At 43.9% G+C, this 20,768-nt stretch overlaps 1 protein-coding gene across 1 annotated transcript in view; it reads right to left on the reverse strand.

The window, feature by feature from the left end:
• LOC115462561 (kyphoscoliosis peptidase-like) overlaps positions 1-20,427 on the reverse strand; it is a 30,810-nt gene extending 10,383 nt beyond the window's left edge. The window contains exons 1-3 of the mRNA XM_030192554.1: positions 20,323-20,427; positions 15,801-15,990; positions 8,472-8,662 (exon numbers count right to left, since the gene is read on the reverse strand). The gene's annotated coding sequence lies outside the window, so the exon portion shown is untranslated. The remainder of the gene's footprint in view (positions 1-8,471; positions 8,663-15,800; positions 15,991-20,322) is intronic.
• Between the last annotated feature and the right edge of the window lie 341 nt (positions 20,428-20,768).

The following is a 20,768-nucleotide window of genomic DNA, read 5'->3' on the forward strand; positions in this document are numbered from 1 at the left end:
GCTCAGGAAGAAGCACATTAGGGTCATGGAGTGGCCTAGCCAGTCACCAGACCTTAATCCCATTGAAAACTTATGGAGGGAGCTGAAGCTGCGAGTTGCCAAGCGACAGCCCAGAACTCTTAATGATTTAGAGATGATCTGCAAAGAGGAGTGGACCAAAATTCCTCCTGACATGTGTGCAAACCTCATCATCAACTACAGAAGACGTCTGACCGCTGTGCTTGCCAACAAGGGTTTTGCCACCAAGTATTAGGTCTTGTTTGCCAGAGGGATTAAATACTTATTTCCCTCTGCAGAATGCAAATAAATTCATATACTTTCCACAATGTGATTTTCCGGATTTAATTTGTGATGTGCTATCTCTCACTGTTACCAATAACCTACCCTTCAATTATGGGCTGCTCATGTCTTTGTCAGTGGGCAAACTTACAAAATCAGCAAGGGATCAAATACTTATTTCCACCACTGTATGTGTGTAATCCCTCTCTCCGGGATGTAATGCTTTCCAAACATCCGCCAGGTTTAACATCTTCATAAACCTTTGGAGCTCCCCCGCCCTTTGCCCCAAGTAATGTGGAGAGGTGGGATTAGTTGAGTCCTCCCTTGGATCCCGGACCAAATTAAAGTCCCCCACTACCATCATTTTATGGGTCTTACATTGCAGGCATCCCAAGGGATCCTAAAAATTTTGGGTCATAATCATTAGGGCCATAGACCACCACCAGGGAAAACTCAGTCCCATTTAACCACACCTTAAGTATGAGAGAGCGGCCTCGGTCCCCCCCCCCCCCCCACCCTCCACCTTGAGCACTTTGTATGCTAAGCCTTTTCGGAATAGTACTGCCACTCCCCCTCTACGCCCTTTGGAGGCCACCGCGTAGCATTCTCCAACCCATGTCCTTTTTAGTTTCTCATGCTCTAAATCATTTAAGCATGTTTCTTGCAGGCACGCTATGTCTGCCTTGTGTCTTTTTATAGATTGTAATATTTTATTTCTTTTCATGGGGGACGTTATACCCCCCCCCCCCCCCCCCCCACGTTCCAGGTTATTACCCGCACTGGCATGATTCTATTTTGAATGTGTTTATCCTGTCTCCCCCTTTTATATTTATATCCTTGTCTGGGAATGCATTACTAGAAAGTGTCTGTTGTGAGCTGTTTTTAACTTTCTTAATTATTTGCTGTCATCTGGCCTGGTATGTAATTTTGTAACCTGTTATCTGCAGAGAGGCCCTTCCTTGAACCCACCCCCCTCCTCCCTCCCATTCCCATGTCCCCTTCCCTTGATTTCTGCCCTGTCCCATCCACCTAGACTAGCTTGGTGTGAAGAGAATGACCCCGGATTCAGCCAGAAACCCCCGTCCCCACAGTCATTCAACTTTGTGCTTTATTCTAACTCTGTTTTTTAGCATAATTTAACTCCTGTCCCACAGACCACGCTACCACTGTGCACTTAGCTGCAAGTTAGTCAGCCTCTATTACCTTATTGTCTGACAGTTGCTTCTGGGCATCCTGCACAGTCGCAAATGTGTGCCACTTGTCTTGGAAATAGACTTTTAGCTGGGCAGGGTACTGCAAGGCAAATCTTACTTTCTTGCTCACTAGTTGTGTACATAGATGGTGGTAGAGTTTCCGCTTTTCTTGAACTAGAAATGAAAAGTCCTGAAATATCAGAATGCTTTTTCCATTGTATTTGAGTGTGTCTCTTTTAATTTTGAAGCCCTGCAATATCTCCACCTTATGTTTATAATTTAAGATCTTTGCAACAATCACTCGCGGTCTATTGCAGTCTGCTGTTTTCCGACCTACGCGGTGCGCCCGCTCAATCACAAAGGGGCCCATGGTGTTTGTTATCGCTAGCTCCTTGGACAACCAAGTTTCAAGCCATGTATCCAAGTTTCTTTCCGGGAGGGCCTCGTCTAAACCCACAATTCTAATGTTGTTTCTGCGGGCTCTATTTTCGAATTCATCAAGCAAATTCTTTTGGTCTTTCAATTGCTGCTGAAGGCTGGCGATATCAGGCCCATATCCTCTGGTCTCGTCTTCTGTTGCCGACATTCTAGTCTCCAAGTCTCCCATTCGTATCCCAAGACCGTCCATCGATGTTTGGTAAGTTTCTAGTTTAGTATTCAATTCATTCCACCTTGGTATCCAGGCTTTCTCAATCACCGATGTTAGTTGTGCTAGTTGTGCTTCGGTGAAGGTAGTTCCCGCCTGGGCTGGCTCCTCCACCATCTTGGCGTCTCCACTGCACGCTTTTGTTTTTTCTTTTTTCGCATTTTTCTGCGCCATTCCCACTGGTGGGCTTTTTAGGAACTTGTCCATATACTGGGGTAGGTCTGTGGGAACCCGGTTCTTCTCGTTTATCGCTGTTTGTGAGTTCGAAGGTCTCGGAGCTTCGGTAGCGCTGCTCCTTAGCTCATGACGTCACCGGAAGTGTCCCACATGCTAATTTTAATCTTAACACATGACCATTTACTGCCTCATGTAAAAAAAAGGGTCTTTTTCCCGTTGTGGTAAAAAATGGCCCAGCACGTGCCAATTTCACATGCCAAGACTAACGCAGGCCACTTTTTATTGTAGCTTAGTAAAAGGCCCCGTAGGGAGGATAATTGCATAACAGGGTGGCTAAGTTAAGAGGTCAAGTAGGTGTAAATGTTTGTAGACTATATGCCACAGAAAGGGCAAGTATCTGACTGACTGTTCACGTGTCCTCTAGATTGTAAGCTCTTTGAGCAGGGACTGTCCTTCTATGTTAAATTGTACAGCGCTGCGTAACCCTAGTAGCGCTTTAGAAATGTTAAATAGTAGTAGTAGTAAGTAAACCCACCAGAATCACTCTCAAAAATGTATATACCATTCATAGCAGATAAAAGCAGCCTTTAGACAGAGGCCATTGGTGACTCAAATGTTTGGGGAGGTTAAAGAGGGGAGGGACTGGGGTGGAGCTAGGATGGGGTGGAATGCAGCATGGTGGGGCAATTTAAAATCCTTGCGGTAGAGAGGGTGAAATCTATGTCAACAGTAAATCAATAGCGAGTCACTTGTGAACCTAGCAAGGATGGACCCTTCCACTGTGTCGCTCTGGTGCAGTGACACCGGTTGTCTCCCCTCTCCCAGTACCCCTGTTACAGATAATAATATTCACAGTGCAGCAAAAGAATACATCATATTAAGTATTCTCCCAGGACAAGCAGGCTGCCTTATCCTCACATCTGGGTGACGTCATCCGACAGAGCCCGGTGCGGACACTGACTAGCTGGTAAGGTAGAAAGTTCTAGCAGCTGATGCCTTCCTACCTGAAATGCAAGCGTCGATCCTCCAGTCTTAATTTTTCCATGGAGCTGAGATTGTACGTTTTCGTGTTTTCTCCCTCAAGCTGTGCTGTTTTTTTCTTGCAAGTTCCTTCCCATGCAGGTATTTTTCATCTTAGTTTTATTATTTTTCTTCAGTTTCGGTTTGTGCCCATTCCTTCAAATTTTTAAAGTTATTTTTCATCTCTTTTAAGTTTTCTTTATTTTTGCGTGTGGCTGTGCGATAAAGGTGCAGCCCTGTCCTCAATTTGAACCCTGACCTTTTTACTCTGTTCAAGATTGAGGAGTTTAATTTGGCCGAGATTAATTTTTTTATATCACAGAAGACCTCCAGTGGTTTCAAGAGGTGTGCCAAGTGTAGATGTGTGATTTCTGCCATGGACCCACACATTTGGTGCATCGGGTGCCTTAGGCATCATGACCCCACTATTTGTGGTTTCTGTTTACAAATGCAGCTGAGAACTCAGCGGGTGCGACTGGCTCAGATGAAGCACCTTTTTGGCTCTTTGAAGGCTGGACCATCGACTTCAGCACTGGCGGCATCGACCTCCATGGCTGTTCTGACTTCGGTGTCCACTGGGATTGCACCGGTATCAAGTGGGTCTTCACCTGCTTCGACACTGGACATGATACCAGTCAGCATCAGACCCGACACTGACATCGAGGACCTGCACGGATTTGGCATCATCCTCATTGGCACTGGGGGATCGAGGCTGTATACATTGGGGGAAGCCCAAGAAACATGAGTATCAATCTCCCTTGACGTACGGTGCCAGGAGCACTGGGACAAAGGTACCTCCAATACCCAAGAAGTGCCGGGGCCAGGAGGAGTGCTCCCCCTGTTTGGAAGAGATGCCATTGTGCAAGTCACTGAGCGGATGGTATATATCCAGGACCGGATGGTATATGTCCCAGAGTATTGACAGAATTGAAAAATGAACAGAGCAAATTCAAAAGCATGGATTAATGAGACAAAGCCAACATGGATTTAGTGAAGGGAAATCTTGCCTCACCAATCTTATTACATTTCTTTGAAGGGGTCAACAAATATGTGGATAAAGGTGAGCCAGTTGATGTTGTGTGTCTGGATTTTCAAAAGGCATTTGACAATGTACTTCATGAAAGACTCCAGAGGAAATTGGAAAGTCATGGGACAGGAGGTAGTGTTCTATTGTGGATTAAAAACTAGTTAAAAGATTGAAAACAGACAGAGCCGGTGGGGGGAGGCTTGGCTGGTGGTTGGGAGGTGGGCCTTGTTCTGGGCAGACTTCTACGGTCTGTGCCCTGAAAATGGCAGAAACGAATCAAGGTCAGGTATACACATAAAGTAGCACATATGAGTTTAAATTGTCGGGCAGACTAGATGGACCGTGCAGGTCTTTTTCTGCCGTCATCTACTATGTTAGTAGGGTTAAATGGTCAGTATTCTCAATAGAGAAGGGTGGATAATGGGGTTCCACAAGGGTCTGTGCTGGGACCTCTGCTTTTTAACATATTTATAAATGATCTAGAGATGGGAGTAACTAGTGAGGTAATTAAATTTGCTGACAACACAAAGTTATTCAAAGTTGTTAAATCGCAAGGGGATTGTGAAAACTTACAAGAGGACCTTACAAGACTGGGTATCCAAGGCAGATGAAGTTTAATGTGAGCATGGGCAAAGTGATGCATGTGGGAAAGAGGAACCCAAACTATAGCTACGTAAAGCAAGGTTCCATATTAGGATTCAATGACCAGGAAAGGGATCTAGGCATCATCGTTGATGATACATTAAAACCCTGTGCTCAGTGTGCGGCGGCTAAGAAAGCAAATAGAATGTTAGGTATTATTAGAAAAGGAATGGAAAACAAAAATGAGAACATTATAATGCCTTTGTATTGCTCCATGGTGTGATCGCACCTTGAATATTGTGTGTAATTCTGTTCACTGCATCTGAAAATAGATATAGTGGAATTAGAAAATGTACAGAGAAGGGCAACGAAAATGATAAAGGGGATTGGATGACTTCCCTATGAGGAAAGGCAGAAACAGCTAGGGCTCTTCAGCTTGGAGAAAAGATGGTTGAGGGGGAGATATGATAGAGATATATAAAATAATGAGTGGACTGAAACAGGTAGACATGAATTGCTTGTTTACTCTTTCCAAAAATGCTAGGACTAGGGGGCACGCAACAAAGCTACAAAGTAGTTCATTTAAAACAAATCAGAAAAAATATTTTTTCACTCAATGAGTAATTAAACTCTGGTATTCGTTGCCAGAGAATCTGGTAAAAGCATTTAGCTTAACGGGGTTTTAAAAAGGTTTAAATATCGTCCTAAAAGAAAAGTCCATAAGCCATTATTAAAATGGACATGGGAAAATCCACTGCTTATTTCTAGGATAAGCAGCATAAAATGTATTGTACTGTTCTGGGATCTTGTCAGGTACTTGTGACCTGGATTGGCCACTGTTGGAAACAGGATACTGGGCTTGATGGACCTTGGGTCCATCCCAGCATGGCAACACTTATGTACTTATATGTAAATGCTCATGGGTGAGTCATCTGAGGGAGAATGAGATGCCTCATTCATTGCTGGTGTGGCACATCCTCCGAGGGTACTATTCACCCCTCCCCCACACTCCTGTATCTTCAGAAGCATATATTTTCATGCACGGGCGTAACCATGGGAGGGCCTGGGTCCACCCACTTTGAGCTCAGGCCCACCCATCAGCAGTGCACTCCATAGGTGCCCAAAAAATATAAAGCTTGGGGAGGTGGTTTTTCCTGCTGCTTCACTGGTATTACCCCCACCCCTGGCTGGCATTCTGCTAGTTTTGTTCCCTCCCTCGCTTACTATCACTTCTAGGCTGTGTATTTTATTTTACAGCAGAGCCGCACTGGAACGCAACTCTTTGCATGCTATAGCTGCTTCCTTTGGGCCGGCCCCTCCTCCTCCAAAAGAGGAAGTTATATCCGAGAAGGCAAGGCCTGCCCAAAGGATGCAGCTGCAGTAAGCAAAGAGTCCTGGTCCGGCACGACTTTGCTGTAGAATAAAAAATGCAGCCCAGAAGTGATAGTAAGCGAGGGAGGGAACAAAACTTGCAGAATTCCAGCTTGGGGTGGGGGCAATACCAGTGAAGTAGCAGCCAGTGGAGAAAGCCGCTTCCCCGAGCCTTATATTCTACAGCATGCTGGTGGTGGGTGGCTTTGGGGAGGGTGTGGGGGAGTAAGATGAGGCAATGCTACTAGGCGGGGTGGAGAAATAATTGTTGGACATGCAGGGGTGGGGGAGTGAGATGTTGCATGGGGAGAAGAGGGAGCAGGAGGGAAAAATTGCTTTACATGGGTGGGGAGAGGCACAGGAGTGGTGAAGGACAGAGAGGGAAAACAATGCTGGAGAAGGCAGTGGAGGGAGGAAAAAAGTATTGGACATAGCAGTGGAAGGGAGGGAGGGTAAGATGAGGGTGGAAATATTGAACATGGTGCAGTGGGGAGGGGAGGGAGAAATGGAGAGATGCTGCATGGGGAGAGGGAGAAACGTTAGGGTGCAAGAGAGAGATGGTGGACAATGGCAGAGGAGGAGGGAAGAGAGAAAGAGAGATGTTGGACATCGGGGTGGAGTAGAGGGAAGGAGAAATGCTGCACAAGAGGGGATAGGAGAGAAAGAGGGAGATGTTTGGTGGGAGAGAAGAGAGTGGGGAGGGGGCAGGAGGGAAGAAAGAATGGAAAGGAAGATGGTGGGGGAGGAGTGGGAGGGACAGGGAGATGTCGGGCTCTGAGGTTAGGGAGGGGAGAAAGAGGAATCAGCTGCAAGGCTAGAAAAGTGGAGGGTGGGAGGCACTAGGAATGGTAGAAACCATTTGGGAGAGGGTGAGGGGTAGAGGGTGGCAAGAAAATGAATGAGAGGATAGTGATTACAGGGGGTGGAAATATAATACTGGTGAGTAAATTGAAGATGGAAGGGAATGGAAGACTGGGAAAGATGGGGAATAGGATACTAGTGGGTGAAAGAAGGAGATGGAAATGTGATAAGTAACTGAAAAGTAAAAAGGAAAAGGGTTAAAACGATGGTGAAATTTGAGTGGACAAAGAGCAGAAGAGAGAAAAAGAGGGAAAAGCTAAAATGGAAAGATCAATATATGTCAGTGGCATGTGTAGTGAGGAAATGGAACAAGAGGGGAGAAAAGACAAGTAGACAGCAGCTGATTGAAGGAGAATTAGCAGAAGACACAGGAAAGCGGGAAAGAGAAACTGGAACCAGCATGATGGAATAATAAAATGTCCAGACAACAAAGGAAAAAAAATCATTTTATTTTAAATGTTTTAAATGGAATATACTAGCTTCGAAAAATGTGCATAGTAGATTTCTTTTTACTGTGTTCAATAGAAAAAGAAATGCATTTCTATTTTATTTCTTTAGTGTTGTAGTACATGCTGAGGTTCCCCATTCAGTTTTTGTCTACATATTTTTATTTTTAATTTGTGATCCCTTGCTCTGTATTTGGTGAGGGTCTGTTGGTGCGATTATAATGACTGATGGCAAGATTACAGAGGAAGCAGGGAGGAGAGGGAATTGGTGGGGGGAGAACTTTTTTTATTTTCTGCCCTGGGACCCAGAATGGCTAACACCAGTCCTGACTCTGCTGTTAGCTGGTGGGGATCCCCAAGCCATGCCAGCTGAGGACCTCATCTGAAGGTAACCAGAACTCCTTTCTACTAAGCTCGGCAGACAAGGCAATATCCTTGAGCCACCGATAACTAAGCATACATGGGATGCCGGCATCAGTGGCTCAAGGAGTTGCTGTTGCCTGCCAAGCTTGGTAAAAGGGAGTTCTGGCCATCTTTGGATGAAGAAGTCTGCTGACAGAGCTTGGGGATCTTCATCAGCTAAAGTATTTATATTTTGAGTTGGGAGGTGCTGGGGGGAGGGGCAGAGAGAAAACTTTGTGCCCATTCACTTTGGGCTCAGACCCACCCAAAATTGGCTGTCTGGCTAAGCCACTGTTTTCCTGCAGTCTCCTCCTCATTGAAACCTCACTGAACCTTTACTATGGTTTCTGCCCACAACTTCTGGATGTGTATCACACCTACTACTTCAAATGGAACTGCTTAACACCAAGCAATAAAGACAGAGGCCCTTGCTGCTCCATGAAAACAGTTTACAGAATTGTATTTACCTGCTTTAACAAAAGAAACTCTTGGGGAAATTAGGTAAAGCTGCTGCTTGAAAAACTCTGAGGTCTTAAAAACTCTTTGTTCAAAATCGTCAAGTGAGACTCTGGATTCCAGTAGCTGCCATGCTGGGTCATCAGGCCAGTGAGTCTCAATGAAATCTTCTGGGTCTGTCAGGAAGAAGAAGTCATCATATCTAAAGAAGAAAAAAAAAATTAAAAAGAGAGGAAAAAAAATCTAGGAAAAAAAACACTTGACAAAATGGACAAAGTACCTGAGGTGTCAGCTTCACATAAAATATTTAATAGTGCTAACAATGGGGAAAAAGAACCACCTTATTTTATGCAACATGCATGTCCTCAATATGTCTTGTCTTCTAATTCCTTATGTTCCCTCTCGCTCTTTACATTCTATGAGTGCTGGCTTGCTTCAGGTTCCACCATCGTCCAGAATGTGCCTTGATATTACCCGCACCACTGCTATAAGTTACGTGGGCCCCAAACTTTGGATCTTTCTGTTTACGTTAGATCAGACTCTTATCTTTTTTCTTCGGCATATCCTTCTTCCTCATAATTGTTAGTATGCCTATGTGTGTGTGCGTTGTTTTTTTTTTTTCTTTTCCCTGGCTCAGCAAAAATATGTTTAGTGCTGTAAATCGCTTTGAGGCCAGCTCCTGGCATGGGCAGTATAGCAGATTCCTGTAAATAAATAAACTCGCAGGTCATGAAATGCACATCACTGTGGCTTTATGACTACAATAATGACTACAAGAACCCAATACAATACATTATATGCTGCTTATTTTAGAAATAAGAAGTGGATTTTCCCAAATTCATCTTAATAATGACTTATGGACTTTTCTTTTAAGAAGATATCGAAACCTTTTTAAAACTCCGATAAGCTAACTGCTTTTACCACATTCTATGGCAACAAAATCCACATTAAGAAATATTTTCTCCGATTTGTTTTAAATTTACTACTTTGTAGCTTCATTGCATGCCCTCTAGTCCTAGTATTTTTGGAAAGAGTAAACGCGCGATTCACGTCTAACAGTTCCACTAATTATTTTATAGACCTCTATCATATCTCCCCTCAGCCGTCTTTTCTCCAGGCTGAAGAGCCCTAGCTGCTTTAGCCTTTCTTCATAGGGAAGATGGTTGTGCCTATCTGCAATATAGTTTGACTTTTGCAAATGCTGCTAAGGTTTGAAATGCTCTGTATTTTATTTATACAATCTAATGCTAAAGGGAGGGGGACAGTTTTCACATAACTTCTCTCATTACAGACAATAAAATTGGCTTCCACGAGGAAAAGAGCTTTTAGCTATGTGGACCTTCTTCACGGAACACTTTACCTTGTAATGTTAATAATTTGACCAGTTACTTGGGTTTCTTTGAAATCATGTGATTTAAGTTTGAAAAATGCTGCATCTGGATTTTTGGTTCTGTTTTATATTTTTTTTTATTGTAAATTTGTGATTGTTTTGATATTTTATTTTATTTTATTGTACTGCGCTTTAATACTTTGATAGAAAGCGGTATATCAAGTCTATAAATCCAATTCCCACCACTCACATAGCTGTAAATTATGAGGACTATTTTAACATGCATACTTTGCATGTGCAAATTTCAAAAAGAAATAATATATTTGGGTAAAGTATATACAGTATGTTAAGCATTTGGATACTCTACACCTATAAGAGGCCGCGGGGGGCTGGAGGGTGACTCTCTTCATAAAGGCAGTTAATAAATTCTAATAAATAAAAAATATATATATTTGTAATGTAAAATACACATATACTGCTATCTTTCGTCTACCTTAACAGGTCCTCAGGAACACCTCTTTTTCATGCAGCTCAGAATGTCATGCATAATGATGGCATCCTGATTCCAAGATGGCCGCTGGCTTTTGTGACTAGCTGCAGCATTATTCCTTGCTCATCCCTAAAAGAAGAGGAAGGGCTGCTGCCCGCACCCCCCAGACCCCTTCCCAGATACCTGGACCGATTGATCGTTTTTTTCTGCTGCGGAGAGCTGGTGGAAGTGATCCTGGGACTCCTCCGAATTTAGACGCTGGTGACGGTGAGGAGCCTTTGGCGTCTTTCGGGCTTGAAACAACTTTCAGTCCCGAGGAGAGAACTCTGCCCCCACAACCAGTAGCAACGAGTTCCCCACTCTTGGGGGCGATGGCATCCTCTCAAAGGGGTTTTTTGACGTCGGAATTGCTGGGGACCCAAGAACAGCTTGTAACAGTGGGAGATAAGAGGTTTAATCCTCTTGAAGATCCTCGTTTGCCTGGAGAAATTTTGCGGGGAATGGAAGCGACGGGGGAGAAGAAAGCTGGACAAGGATTCATTTTTCCTGCTGACCTGATTATCAAACCAAAGGAGGTAACGTTAGATTCATTGTGGGACCTTATGTCCCAGTTGGGACAAATGTTTCTTTCCTCTGTAACCACACAAACTCAGCAAATAACTGAAATGGAACAGAAGATTGAAAAACATGGAAATGATTTAGAAAAAATTTCTTCTAGACTAGATACAATGGAACAAAAAATACAAAAAATTGAGACTATACAACTGACTATTGTTAAAGATGTATCTAGCCTAAGAATTAAGACTGAGAACTTTGAAAATTATACCAGGAATCAAATTTGCGTTTTGTAAATTTTCTTCAAGTACCTATGATAAAGCCTGGGGATATGTTAAGAAGATATTTACTTGAAAACCTTTGTATACCAGAAATTAATTTACCACCATTTCAAAGGTTTTCTACCTTCCTCAAAAATTGCCTTTACAACAGAGTTTGAATGTAACAGCTCTCATTGAGACATCTGATACTCAACAGGCTACGGCAGCAACTTTGGTTGCAACCGTGGCCTTAGTTCCTGACAAGGCATGGTTGTTCCAGATGTTTTTAAGCATAGAGAGAAACTATTTCTTGGTTTTCGAATTTCCTTATTCCCGGATTTCTCAAGAGAGACTCAAAAGAAAAGGAAACACTTTCTCACAATGAAAACAGCAGTAATTCAAGCAGGAGGTACCTCTTTCTTGAGATACCCCTACAAGTGTATAATAAGGTTTGATAATGTCAAATATGTGTTTACGGATCCGCCTCAGCTTTCAAAACTTATCGCTTCCAAGATGACATCTGGAGTTTCATAAATTTTGAACCACCAATCCCTTCGTGAAAGCTATTTTCTTCTATTTAAATTTTCCTTTAGATTTATCTCCTCTTTTTTCTTAAGATCTTGGAATCCTATTTGTGGACTTGAGTGATAAAATTGGTAATGATGATTATGCTTTATGAATTATGTAAAGAATTTTTTTCTTTAATTCTATCACTTTCTTTTCAAGAGGTTGTACTTGATTATAAATATTGTAAAGTAATAAAAATAAAATTAATAAAAAAAGAATGTCATGCATAATTTAACAAATCACTGCATCAATGTCCCAGCGCTAAAAATATAATAAAATTGCATTGTACTATTTTGGGATCTTGCCAGGTATTTGTGACCTGGATTGGCCACTGTTGGAAACAGGATACTGGGCTTGATGGACCTTCGATCTGTCCCAGTATGGCAATACTTATGTAACCTCACAGTCTGGAGACCTGTTGGAGATCTTGGAAAGAGAGCAGTGTGAGAGCAGGCATTTTTCTGGTCACCAACACTGTTGTTGACATCATCGGGTGGCCTTTCGGCTTTCTTTATCTTCCTGGTAGGTCACTCTCCATTGGAGGATTTTACTGCCTAACGGGGAAACAGAAGGCAGGAAAAACCAGTGCTGTATAGCCAATTTGGTCAAGAGCCCTATAGACCAGCATTTTGGCCTGATGGAAAATCTACCTACTTCAGAACAGTGAATGACATCTCCCCCGTGGTGTCTTTGTCATCTTGTGAATGAACCACATCCCCAACTTGTTGTAGTATGGGAGTTGTCCGGTTCTTCTGTTATTGAAGCAACTAGTTCACCCTTGGAGGAGAATACTAAGGCGGGTGCTGCTTCCATTTCCACTATTAAGACTTTGATTGTACTGTATTGTAACATTTATAACCCGCAGTTTCCCACCTGTAGCAGGCTCAATGCGGCTTACATAATAAAACAAATTTACAAGATAGCACAAAATGGATAAAACATTTGAATATAATATATAAAGAGGTAGACTAGAAAGGATAAGGGAGGAAGGTGGTAGAGGTAGGTAACGGAAGAGTTGTTCTGGCTCCAGTTAAGTTGTCCACAGCAGTGACTGAGTCACAAGATACTTAAGGAAATTTAGCCTTATCTACTAATTAACAAGGATATTTCATTGAAAGATGTTTGGTCTGTGGTGGTGAGGAGTGGTAAGACTTTGCAGAGTAACTTGGTGCAGCATTCCAAATTTATTGAGGACTCAGTTGCTAAGCTTTCAGATTACGAGACTAGATTGGTTAAGTTGAACACTTGGATAGAATGGACTCTCAGATGCCTGCTTCTCTTTTTTTTAATTCCAAGTATTTTTCTTAATTTTTGTACGTAACAATGAGAGCAAAAGGAAAACAGTGATACAGTAAATAAACAATGAGTACTCTTAGTCCAGCCCTGCTTCTTTTATAGGTTGTGAGCCACATCAATCCCTATTTTAGTACTTGTGGCATATAGCCTTAATTGTATGGTATTGTATAAGATCAAATAGCAGGTTCCTCCACTGTGTCACAATCGGTGTTTCTACATTATACGACATAATCAAATGCATTTGCTTACTAATAATAATGCCTTACTTTAAAACAACGGGCCCTATTTACTAAGGTGTGCTAGCGTTTTTAGCGCACGCTAAATGCTAGAGACACCTATATATTCCTATGTGTGTTTATAGCATTAGTGCGTGCTAAAAACACTAGTGTGCCTTTACTGTGGCTTAGTAAACAGGGCCCAATGTTTCATCCCTGTTTAACACAGTGAGAGAATCATAACCATCATGTGAGAGCACAGAAGCTTATAAACTAATGTGTACCTCCAACAGTCAGGATAAATATTGTGCCACCCTGTGCCAATACTCCATTATGTGACCACATCCTCAAAACTGGTGACCCAGGATTACCCCATCTGCTTTACATTTCAAGCATCTGTCATGTCAGGACAACCCTGTTTATGTGCCTGCATTGGTGCTATAAAAGCTTGTAATGCAAATTTATGCCACATTTCCTGCATTGTTCTTTCTAAGTTGGTTGTGTGTGTGGGTGCACATGCAAATTTTTTCTTGCCACTGTGCAGAACATTTTCTCCTGTTCTTTTCTGCTGCTGCTGTTGTAGTGGGACAGGCCACAGCCAGGCTCAGAGCTTATCTCTATGTCCATGCACGAGGCCTGCCATGTCCCTGCCCATTTTGATACCAACCAGGGGCTTAGCTACGTGGGGCCACGGGGGCATGGGCCCCCACAGATTATGCCCTGGCCCCCTCTGCATTTGACCCCCCCCCCCCCCCCCCCCCCCCCCCGTCACCCATCAGGTACCTTGTTTGCTGGCAGGGGTTCCCAATCCCCGCCAGCTGAAGAGTTTTCTCAGCGCCGGTCGACTCTGGTGCCTTCGTTGTGGGATCATCTGTTTCTGACGCCTTACGTCCTGCACCCTGCATGTAGCCCCGTGCAGGACGTAAGGCGTCAGAAACAGATGATCCCACAACGAAGGTGCCGGAGTCGACCGCGCTGAAGAAAACTCTTTGGCTGGCGGGGATTGGGGACCCCTGCCAGCAAACAAGGTACCTGATACGGGGCGGGTGGGGGGGGGACGTTGCAGTTGCGGCGGCGGTCCAAAGTGGCGGGGGGGGGGGGGGCTAGCGGCGGTGAGGGGGGCTCGGCGGCTAAACAGTGCCCCCCCCACCTTGGGCTCCGCCCCCCCTCCGCCGAGGTCTGGCTACGCCCCCTGATGCCAACTTCTTGTTATGGAGTGGCGGGAACACAGCATGCCCCACATAGGCATAGATATAAACTCTGAGCCTGGCTGGAAAAGACACTTTGTGTGACTTCCGTGGTACAAGGGAACAAAAAGGTGAGATGCTGGACAGGGGGGAGGAGGGAGGAATAGGATGGATTTGATATAACTGACTTGCTGTAGTACAACCAAAGCAGTTTACATATATATATACGCAGATACTTTTCTGTGCCTAGTAGGCTCACAATCTGTTTTGTACCTGGCGCAACAGAGAGTAAGGACCCCCTTTCCTGCTGTGGGGCCGTAAAGTAGTGTCAGTACGTGGAGTTGCCATGCGCTGAAGTCCCTTTTACCGCAGTGGGTAAAAGGCAAAAAAAAGAAAGGAAATGGCTGTGTGGTAAGAGAACACTTGCTCCTCATCTGTAGAGGAGTGGCCTAGTGGTTAGGGTGGTGGACTTTGGTCCTGGGTGAACTGAGGAACTGAGTTTCGATTCCCGGCACAGGCAGCTCCTTGTCACTTTGGGCAAGTCACTTAACCCTCCATTGCCTGCCGCATTGAGCCTGCCATGAGTGGGAAAGCGCGGGGTACAAATGTAACAAAATAAAAATAAACACTTGCTGTGTAGCCATTTCCAGGGGAGCCCTTACCGTCACCTATTTAGGAGGCAGTAAGGGGTCCTGCACTAACCCGGCATAAAAAGAAAAAAAAATTCCTGTTGTGCCAGAAATGGTGCATGCTGGGGCTGGCACTATTAGCGTGTGACCACACTGCGGCATCTATACTGTGGTGTTGTAAAGGGCCCCTAAGTGACTTCCCTGGGTCACAAAGAGCTGCAGTGGGAATCAAATCCAGTTCCCCAAATTCTCAGCCCACTGCACTAACCATTATGAGTAAGGGGGGAGGGGGGCGGGAAAATTCTGAAGAAGGCCAGGGAGATGTTGGATTTAATGGGGAAAGTAGAAAAGAGAAGAGATGCTGGATGGGGAGGGGGGTTAGTGGGTTAGGGAGACTGGAAGGTGCTGGACTGTGGGGGAAGGAGAAGAAGAAGATGGACCTCTGTGGGAAGGGGAACATTGAATTGCTGGTTGGTGTAGGACTGTATGAGGGAAGGAGGAGACAGGAAATGCCAGACCACTAGGGCAGGGACATGAAGGTGTTGGGCTATGCAGGGTCCCATGCTGGCACTGAGTACCTTTGGAGTAGCCAGGAAAGGATAGGGTGGCAGCGGCACAGCATGGGAAAGGGAAGGGAGAGATGCTCTTTCATTGCACCACAGTCCCCCTCCCCCCAAATGTTGTCACCCTTGGCAGATACCTAGTCTGCCTAGTGGCAGGGCTGGTCCTGTATGTTATTTGATTAACGTGATGATTGAGCAGTGCACAGACACAGGTTCCTTTATTCAATTTATGGAATTGAGTTCCTTACCTGGGTATAAACAGCCTCTTTTCAGGTCAATTGTGCCTGCACCCCAGCAAGTATCAAGGAGGTACCACTGACCATCCAGCTCAACAGCATTCCACATATGATTGGATTTCTTTTGCTGGAAGCTCTGGCCTTGCCTGTATCCAGCGCCTCGGCTATACCAGAAACCTCATGGCATGTCCATCCCATCTCTCTGTAACAGCAGAAACGTTGATTAAATTTCTAGGAAACAATTGAGTGGCTGTAAAGAAAAATCACCTGTATTTCTGGGAAAAGAAATTGTTTTTTTTTTCACTGCTTAAGCCTCTTATATGTGCCAAATTTTCATTGTTGATATGAGGCAAGAGGCCATGAGTAGAGAAGTAGCCTAATGGTTAATGTAGTAGCCTGCAGCTCCTTGTGACTCTGGGCAAGTCAGTTACTGTCCACTGCCCCTGGTACAAAATAAGTACCTGTCCTTTTTTTTTGAAGTGGGTAACCAGAATTGCTATGAGGTGATCATTTCGCTAAAAAAAGAAAACAAATACAGTGGAATGAAGCCTCAAAGCCAGCCTAGTTGGGAAAGACAAATGTATATAAAATAAATGGATGTTTATTCCCCAAATCATTTGAATTATATTTTCTAATTTAATATTAATCTCATAATGGCACTCATGACTGTCCTTTACCCTCATCTTTCTTTCCAGGGTACCTGCATAGCTCCTAATGAAAAGGTGAAGGCCGGGCTAGTCTTGGTTTCAGTCTCCTCCAATCATGGAGAAGCAATTCAGATTTCTCCAAGAAAAACAGGACTTTATCTCCACGGGGGTCTAAGTGTTTAGCTGTATTAGATGTTGCAAGTAGGCTGCTGATTCCAAGAAAGGAAATTACATTCTGCTTAATGTAGGTGGTACAGAAATAATGATTTGTAGACTGCATCAGAAATAAAATGGGTGCATTAAACTGAACATGGATATTTTAATGTTGTTGTATTCTAAACTGTCCCATTCATCCTATGTGAATCATCCAGTTAAGGGTCCCTTATCAGGGGAAGGAGCAAGGAGGGAGAGGGCGATCCACAAACATGGGTGCTACTGCTGTCTGCCTCTGAAAAAGTAGAAAGATCTCCCAGCATTGCTCCATCCTCCTTCCAAACATGAATGCAGCCTCTATGCCAGTATTTTCAGTGCAAGGCCCGGGGGCCAATGGTGGCCCTTGGAGGCCTCTGGTATAGCCCTCATTATCATTCTGGCTTTTTTTTCTGCTACTCTTGTCTCTCTACCACAGCTCATGATAGGGGAAAGGGGCTAGAGGAAAAGCCACATGCTTGAAGAACAAGGCATTGCTCAATAGATGGAACATGGAAGAGAATGCATTTGGAAATATCAACTTTCTTGGGGCTGGTGAGGCAGATGTCATTGACACACACTAATCAGCAGGGTCGCAACTCACATGGGCAAGATGTTTGGCAGCTTTCCTTCAGCTCATTTGGATCCAAAGTGGCCCCAGCCTAAAGACCACTGCTCTATGCCTTTCCCCTGGCCCATCATAAAAACTGACAACAGCCATCTGGCTGTAGATGGAGAAAGGGGAGAGAGAGCACTAGCAGTGAGTTTTTCCCAAGTATTACATAAGTACATAAGTAATGCCATACTGGGAAAAGACCAAGGGTCCATCGAGCCCAGCATCCTGTCCACGACAGCGGCCAATCCCAGGCCAAGGGCACCTGGCAAGCTTCCCAAACGTACAAACATTCTATACATGTTATTCTGGGATTTTGGATTGTTCCAAGTCCGTTTAGTAGCGGTTATGGACTTGTCCTTTAGGAAACCGTCCAACCCCTTTTTAAACTCTGCTAAGCTAACCGCCTTCACCACATTTTCCGGCAATGATTCCAGAGTTTAATTACACGTTGGGTGAGGAAACAATTTTCTCCGATTTGTTTTAAATTTACTACACTGTAGTTTAATCGCATGCCCCCTGGACTTTTTAATTCCATTCATTTTAGATTACAGGCTGGTTTTCCAGTTTTAAGGATATATTAAGGAAGATGATGACCTATTCAAATGAAGTGGGTTGGAAAACCATAAAATTCTCAGACTGTGGACTCTTAGCTACAGAACCTTACAAAAGTCTGTGCACCATTGAACTTGTATTATATTCTGCTATATAAAAAAATATGTCAAATCCAATAAGGTAGAAGATTCTTTTTTTTTTAAATTTGAATTTCACAATAATAACATCCAAGAAAAACACTTGCATGAAAAGAACTAAAGGGCCCTGTTTACTAAGATGCATTAGCGTTTTTAACGTGCCAACAATTAGTGCATGTGCTAACCGTGTAGTCACCTATAGGGATATTGTAGGTGCGTACATGGTTAACGCGCATTAAAGACACTAAACGTGCCTATAACGCGGCTTAATAAACAGGGCCCTTACATTTTAGACCAAACATTTTAGGGGTAAAAAAAAATACAATAAAAGTGGGGGGAAGAAAATTGAAGGTATGGTTGGAGAGATTGCAGCAGCTGGAAACACACAAATCTATTCAGAATTTTCCCTTGCTTGTAACCATTCTAGAAGCTGTTTAGGAAAAAAACAAAACTCAGAAAACTTATTTGCAAAGAGGTCCTTTACTAAGCTACAAAAAGTGGCCCTTGCACAGGTCTTTCCTACACGCTTTCCTACATTTTTGATCACAGCTCTAAAATGGCCAATGTTCTATTTTTTGTATTAATGGCTGTGCGCTAATGTTACCATTAACGTGAAGCCATTAAAAGAAATTATCGTGTGCGAAAGGTAACAAAACAACTACAAAGAAATTTTAAATTAAAAGAATCCCCTTGGGTCAGAACTCTAGGTCCTGAAGGGTTCTTGCTCCAGTCTGTCATAGACCTGAGGCTCGGGAAAAGATTGACCATTTAGCAGGACAGTGATTCTAACCGCATAGCAAAACAGGGGCATAGCCAGACTTCGAGGTGAAAGGGGGCCAGAGCCCAAGGGGGGGGGGGGCACATTTTGTTCTGCCACCCCGCCGCCCCCCTATCACCTCGCAGCCCCCCCCCCGCCGCTCTCCACCCACTGCTGCAGGGGTTGGAGACCCCAACCAGCTGAAGCTTTGTCCAGTGCCACCGCATTGCCTGCCCTGCTCTGTCTTCCCCTCATGTTCTGCACGCTCCTTTTAGTGAAATTGAGCATTCCCAGTTTCACTAAAAGGAGCGTGCAGGGCAGGTAATGCAGCAGCACCAGAGACCGGCGCTGGATAACGCTTCAGCTGGCAGGGGTTGGGGACCCCCACCAGCAAAACCAGGGGCCCAGAGGAAATTGAGGGGGGGGGGCAGGCGCCCGAGGCCCCATGTAGCTATGACACTGCAACAAAACCAATAATGGAATATCTCAGGAAGAAGAAAGTGAAGTGTCCTCAAATGGCCCAGTCAAAGCCCAGATCTGAATCCAACAGAAAATCTGTGGCAAGACTTGAAGACCACACTTCACAGACAATCCCCAACCAACTGGAAAGATCGTGAGTTATTCTTCCAAGAAGAAATGGGCAAAAACTTCATCATCGTGCTGTGGAAAATTGGTGCACACTTATCCTAAACAACTTGTGTCTTTTCACGCAACAAAGCACTGCACGTACCTGGTAGTGCTTTAGAAATGATTCGTAAGTAGTAGAAGTAAAAGGGGCCTCCACCAACTGTTGAACCAAGAGGTGCAAAGACTTATGTAGTCAAAATCTTTGGTTTCCTATTCTTATCTACTTTTTGAATATTTCTATAATTGTTTTTTCATGTTGAAAATGCACTGTTATGTAGTTCAGTGAAATAAGCTCCTACTTTATGCATTCTAAGTTGTATATTTTGGACAGCATAATGTGAAACGTACAGGGATGTGAAGACTTCGACAAGGCACTCTGAAAAAATGGCATACACTTTTTATGTTTTAAGGGGAAAAAAGTAAAATAAAAAGAAATAGATTACAGTAATGGATGCTTATATTTACACACACATATATGTGCATAGACGTCAGTAATTGGTCTAAGTGCTATTCTGTAAATACCTGCTTAACTGGGCATCTGCCTAGGGCAGCAGACTTCAGTGTGGTGGCAGCCGTTTGAGCACCTGCATGTGCACTCATGGCCTGCTGCTCCTGTAAGGTTGCCAACTGGATCTAGATAACCTGACTGGCCTGATGCAGTCCTGGGTTTATCCCCAATTGCATGCAGGGACTTGTAGTCTTGCTTTTCTTGGTGACAGCAATGGAGAAATCAGAACTGTGAATTCCTGCATGCAATGGGGTAAACTGAGGATTGGAAACCCTGTCAGGCAAAACTGCATCCATTTGGCAACCCTGTGCTCCTCCCCCACTGACAGAAAGTTTTTGATTGGGGGGGGGAGGGGCAGCAGGGACCTGGTAGGCCATAAATATGCCGGGTGCTTGAAGGGCGGATGCCATACTGTTTCCTTGTGATATAATTTAGCAGGTTGTCTATCAGAAAGATATTAAGCCATGTATAAGGAACAGGTAATTTCTTTAAACTAAGTACCTGCACATTACTCGACATAGGCTGGCATAACCCGAACACACACCTCGTCCAGTCTGCAAAACCTCCTGAGGTTCATGGATCTTGGGTGATAGTCCAAAGAAGCCCTCTATATCATATTCTGAAAGAGTGTAACAAAGGTCCTGTTTCACTTCATAATGCTTAAAGTGGTTCACTGACAGAGACCTGTTATTACAAGAAAAGATAGTTATATGGTCCAGGTAGATCTTTGAGCTCATTACATCCACATTTTCTAGAAGTTCGTATGGTTACTGTCTTTCGGAAAGAGGAGTGGAAAAAGAGAGCCTTCAGAATCATTGGCCTCGAAATGTGGACTAAACTTTTTCTCTGTTATACTTAGGACTCGACAATCCTTGGGTAACTTTTACAAAAGGTCTTAAGATTTTTTTATTCTCAAATATTGGATGATTTTATTATACATTATAATA

The sequence above is a fragment of the Microcaecilia unicolor genome, chromosome 2, assembly GCF_901765095.1.
Source record: "Microcaecilia unicolor chromosome 2, aMicUni1.1, whole genome shotgun sequence".
Classification (NCBI taxonomy): Eukaryota; Metazoa; Chordata; class Amphibia; order Gymnophiona; family Siphonopidae; genus Microcaecilia; species Microcaecilia unicolor.